This window comes from Xyrauchen texanus, chromosome 15 (genome assembly GCF_025860055.1).
Source record: "Xyrauchen texanus isolate HMW12.3.18 chromosome 15, RBS_HiC_50CHRs, whole genome shotgun sequence".
NCBI classification, from domain to species: Eukaryota; Metazoa; Chordata; class Actinopteri; order Cypriniformes; family Catostomidae; genus Xyrauchen; species Xyrauchen texanus.
In genome coordinates this window covers 9,971,164-9,977,248 of record NC_068290.1, presented here as the reverse complement: position 1 = coordinate 9,977,248, position 6,085 = coordinate 9,971,164, and positions in this window count along the sequence as shown.

The following is a 6,085-nucleotide window of genomic DNA, read 5'->3' as shown; positions in this document are numbered from 1 at the left end:
TGTGGGCTTCTTTCATTGATTCTTTTTGCAGAATTAATTTTTCCTTTGACTATATAAAGGTGCACAGCAAGACCACATTTACTTGTGGAAAAGCAATTTCCACACCATTATCAACAGGTTTTACCTGGCATTTAATTGCTTTAAAATTGTGTTTGTTCATATAAAACATGGCAATTTTGTTTGGGAAGAGAAAAAACTCACAAGGATTACTGTGGTGGATGGTGAATATGAGGAAACATTACATCTAATCATCATAATATCTCATCATTGTTTTGTTTTTTTCATATTACATCATGTTTATATGCATAACGTATAACTTGTATAAGTTGCACAAATATAATACAGAGCATATGTTAAGCTGAAAATACAGATTTACTTTGACACATAAGCATTTGGTGAACGCTTTTATCCAAAACAACTTGTGACATTTTATCAGAACGTGGGTTTCCTGGGAATCAAACCCTTGACCTTAGAATTTCTAGTGCATCACTATTACTAATGCTCATACTTTGGGTCAGGGTTTTATTGGTTTTATTTGTATAAAAAAAAAGAAGGGGGGGAGGGGGGGTTCTCCTTTGTATTTTAACTTGTACTGTACTGTTTTTGATATGATACCTCAAATTGTCCAGCTATTATTTTATGAATGATCAGACTGATGACTTTCACCTGGAGGACAATATATGGATGAAAAATCCCATAGACTTATATTGTAGAAGAGACCTGAACATATATAGAAACCAGAATATCATAAACTTGGGAGTGGGATCTTTTGACTTTGGCTAGTAAACAAGCACCCATTACATCCTAGCAACCACCCAGAACATCCTAGCAACTGCTGAGCACTGCCCTAACAACCACCCACAATAATCTAGCATTGTTTTGCAAGAGCAAGCACCAATCACACTTTTTTGTTTAAAATGCACTTATATCTTCTAAAACAGAGAAATAATTTTCATTTTTACATCCAATTAATACTTTTACAACTAAAACTTGTTCAGCCAGCCTTATTTCCCTTTGCTAACCTGTGTCCTACTCGTTCAGTGGCTGAGGTGACAAGCCTGTGCAGTATTGCTGACTTAAAAGTGCATATTTTTATATGTCTGCATACAGCCTCTAACCTTGAAATCTTGGCTACAAAAAAACAACATCTATTGAACATATTCATCATTGTTGCCTAGGATAAAAGATATAGTTCACTCAGCCAAGTTTGACCTTTTGTGTCAACATGCTCCAATAGTGGGGCATACTGTCACATTATATGGGGCAAGTTATCACAATGCAACTTGCCATTAGATTTCATGTAAACTATCACAACCACCAAAATAAAATCTACACCTCTTTAAAATTAAACAGCCTATTTTTTCACAAATGTAAAATGTAAAACAATGATGACACACAAAAAGATTCATTAAAAAAAACAAATATTTAAAAGGTGACGAACAGAAATATTGATACATTATTTTGGCCTACAAATATTGTAATTATTAAACTGTATACATTTCAAAGTCAAAACATTTTCAAGTCAAAATGTTATCGTCTTATGAGAACAGCGTACCAAGTTTTGAACTAGTTGTTTGAAACCAACTTTCAAAACCGCGGTTAGAAAAAAAAAAACACAGATTTGCTCAACTGGACTTTTGACTCCAAATCTTATCATTACTGAGATATAGCCAATGTGACAACTAGCCCTGGTCTCTCCGATATATAATCTAACTGGGGTTTGGAACGATTTGAGGGTAGGTAATAATGATAGAATTAGCAAAGGATGAATTATCACTACAAATCATCTAAATTTGCATCAACAATGTTCAACTTATCACTGAAAACCTAGCTTACAAGACATTGAAACATGTACATGATCAACAAATGTAAGATTTACTGAAAACACATCACTGGTCCGATAGGACAAGTCATAATTCCGTCAGCTGACCCAAAACTTTCTCACACTGTCCCCAGGCCAGCAGGCCATCTTTCTGGCAGAGCAGGTGTATACCTGGACCTAAAAATTCTAAGAGGCTCTAAAACACACATTGTGACACAGTATGTGGAAAAAGTAGGGATAGACTCTCCCAGAGTTGTGAAACAGTATCCAGTATGGGAACAGTTCTAACAAATAATGAGCTCCATGTCTTCACACCAATTATGGAAAATAGGAACAATGTATGCAGGTTTTTGACATTTATTTTGTTGGTAGACAAATAAAGGTATCTAATGTGAAAAAAGCATGTTTGTTCTGGTCAGTATTTGTGCAGTATAGAATGAAAGCAAAAAGTGTAACAACTGTACTCAACTGTGGTCTACCCTACAACACTGTTCACTGGCAGTAGGGGGCACACTATAGCTATGATTATAGAACATACAGTGCATCCGGAATGTATTCACAGCGCTTCAATTTTACACATTTTGTTATGTTACAGCCTTATTCCAAAATGGATTAAATTCATTATTTTCCTCAAAATTCTACAAACAATACCCCATAATGACAATGTGAAAGAAGTTTGTTTGAAATGTTTGCAAATGTATTAAAAAAAAAAAAAAAAAAGGAAAAAAAAAAAAAATCACATGTACATAAGTATTCACAGCCTTAGCCATGACAATCAAAATTGAGCTCCGGTGCATCCTGTTTCCACTGACCATCCTTGAGATGTTTCTACAACTTGATTGGAGTCCACCTGTGGTATATTCAGTTGATTGGACATGATTTGGAAAGGCACACACCTGTCTATACAAGGTCCCACAGTTAACAGTGCATGTCAGAGCACAAAGCAAGCCATGAAGTCCAAGGAATTGTCTGTACACCTCCGAGACAGGATTGTATTGAGGCACAGATCTGGGGAAGGGTACAGAAACATTTCTGCAGCATTGAAGGTCCCAATGAGCACAGTGGCCTCCATCATCCGTAAATGGAAGTTTGGAACCACCAGGACTCTTCCTAGTGCTGGCCGCCCTGCCAAACTGAGCAATCGGGGGAGAAGGGCCTTAGTCAGGGAGGTGACCAAAAATCTGATGGTCTCTCTGACAGAGCTCCAACGTTTCTCTGTGAAGAGAGGAGAACCTTCCAGAAGAACAACCATCTCTGCAGCACCCCTCCAATCAGGCCTGTGTGGTAGAGTGGCCAGACGGATGCAACTCCTCAGTAAAAGGCACATGACAACACGTGAAGGACTCTCAGACCATGAGACACTAAGTTCTCTGGTCTGATGAAACAAAGATTGAACTCTTTGGCCTGAATGGCAAGCGTCATGTCTGGAGGAATCTAGGCACTGCTCATCACCTGGCCAATACATCCCTACAGTGAAGCATGGTGGTGGCAGCATCATGCTTTGGGGATGTTTTTCAGCGGCAGGAACTGGGAGACTAGTCAGGATCAAGGGAAAGATGAATGCAGCAATGTACAGAGACATCCTTGATGAAAACCTGCTCCAGAGCGCTATGGACCTGAGACTGGGGCGAAGGTTCATCTTCCAACACGACAATGATCCTAAGCACACAGCCAAAAATAAAAAGGAGAGGCTATGGGACAACTCTGTGAATGTCCTTGAGTGGCCCAGCCAGAGACTTGAACCCGATTGGAGAGATCTGAAAATGGCTGTGCACCGACGCTCCCCATCCAACCTGATGGAGCTTGAGAGGTCCTGCAAAGAAGAGTGGGAGAACCTGCCAAAAAATAAGTGTGCCAAGCTTATAGCATCATACTCAAAAAGACTTGAGGCTGTAATTGGTGAGGTGCTTCAACAAAGTATTGAGCAAAGGCTGTGAATACTTGTGAACGTGATTTTTTTTTTTCCCCAATTTTTTTTTTTTATACATTTGCAAAGATTTCAAACAAACTTCTTTCACATTGTCATTATGGGGTATTGTTTGTAAAATTTTGAGGAAAATAATTAATTTAATCAATATTGGATAAGGCTGTAACATAACAAAATGTGGAAAAAGTGAAGCGCTGTGAATACTTTCCGGATGCACTGTACATACACTGTAAAATGTATACTTTTCATGGTGAATCTTAATTAATCTGCTGTTCTCTGCGAGTTCTGTCCCCCCCACACCTAATTGGGATGAATCAGGCACCAGATGCACATTCTGTCTAGATTAATTAATATAAATGAAGTTATGCAAGAGTACCACAAAAATATAATTCTGATTTTTCAGCTCAAGTATTCAATGGCTTTGAACCATGTCTTACATCTCTGCATGATACCTATTAGTTGCTTGAGTAACAATAGCAAAAGACATATGGTGCTTAAATTGCATGCACACATACACTTTTTTTCTCATGGCATTATAGCATATTCTTAAAGAAATTGTTAACTCAAAAATGAAATTTTTCATTAATTACTTACCCATATACCTGCACTCTAACCCCTTATTTCTTTCCTCTGTAGGATATTAAATTAGGACATTTTGAAGAAACAAACAAAAATGACAGTGACCAGGAGCTTAAAATCTCCAGATAGGACAAAACAATATGATACAAGACATTAAGATGTGTAATGTGCAAATGAGGTTTGAGAGCTACTGTGAAGGGCAAGAAACAAAGCTATCATTAGACATAGGAAGATTTGGTATTTAGTGCATTAGTAGTATGGACTAATTTTACAGTGCTTTTGTTTGTCAGCTCCAGCAGACCGGCCCAGACTTCACACCCACTGCAGCGGATTCACCAGCCTGTGGGGGAAGGCAGAGAGGGTTAGGGAAAGCCAGTGGGATGAGCGGCCCACGGGACCGGGGACCAGTTTGGGAGAAGTAGAGAGGTTTCAACTAGGTTGTGTAGAAGGACACTCCCCTTATGCATTATCTTAGTGATGCAATGTCTTATTCCCCTTGATTTGTCTTGCGTCACGAACAGTACGTGATATATAATCGCTTATATCAGCAGCATAATCCATAAAGGGTAGGAGAGAGTTCAACATTTTCAGCCCAAAAACCAACACTCCAGATTATTACAGGACAATAGACTGAAGTTAAACCTCTATATAGGCCAGCCCAAATAATGGTTGCGGTTTGGTGGGCAGAGTAATTAAAAAAATAATTCACAAATTTGAGGACGGTTCAAAGATTATCCGCTTCACACCTCTGTAAAGTTGGTTACAAATCCTCCCACGTAGATGTTTAATTTGATGAAGGCATTCAGCAGCAACAATTGACCAAAGATTATTGGCAGACAAGTTACAGGGGTCAAACATAAATAAGGGATTATGCAGCCCATTTATTTCAATGCATAGCCATCAGATGCAGGTAAATGTGTTACTGTTGAGTTTCGGGTATCAATAGTTCTTTCAAAGAGAGTTTCACTAACACATTAAGGGTGGGTTGCACCAATAAGGATTAGCCTTAAACTGAGATTAAATCAAGGTTTAGGCCTAATAATTCTGTTGCACCAAACTTTAAACCTTGTTTTAAAATAATCATGGTTATATTTAAACCAGTTTAATCCTGATTTAAATTTTACAGTAAATCTAGATTCACTTTAATCCTGTTGCTCCATTACTTTAAACTCAGCTTTAAAATTCAGATAAAGATTAACTTTAAACTTGCAGCTGAGGAGGTTTAAATAAAGAAATTGGCAACACTTCTTTTGGTTGACTTGGGACAATGAAAGCGAACCCTGTTGAGTTTCATAGCAATGAGGAATTTTCAAAGAGGTATAGATTCAACAAGGAATCAGTAATATATAATAAATTGGACCCCTAATTAAACATAGCAGTGACCGAAATGCAGCTATATCACCATTGCTCCAACTTCTGTAGGCTTGCGCTTTTATGCCACTGGTTGTGTCCAGATGGTGGATGGGGACCTTTCTGGAGGTCAATAAATCAACTTTGAGCAGAATTGTTGGAAGGGTATCAGGGCCAATTGCAACTCTGAAAGATCAATTAGATTTGCACTGACAGGTGGAACACTGGCTGGATTGTATGCAAGAGCTGGTTTTCCTGGAGTTATAGGAGTGATTGACTGCACCCACATTCTGATTCAGAACCCACGTGGAGAAAATGGAGAGTTGTTTTACAACAGGAAGGGCTACTGTTCCATCAATGTTCAAGTTGAGGGTGATGAGACCCAAATCACCAACATTGTGGCTCGA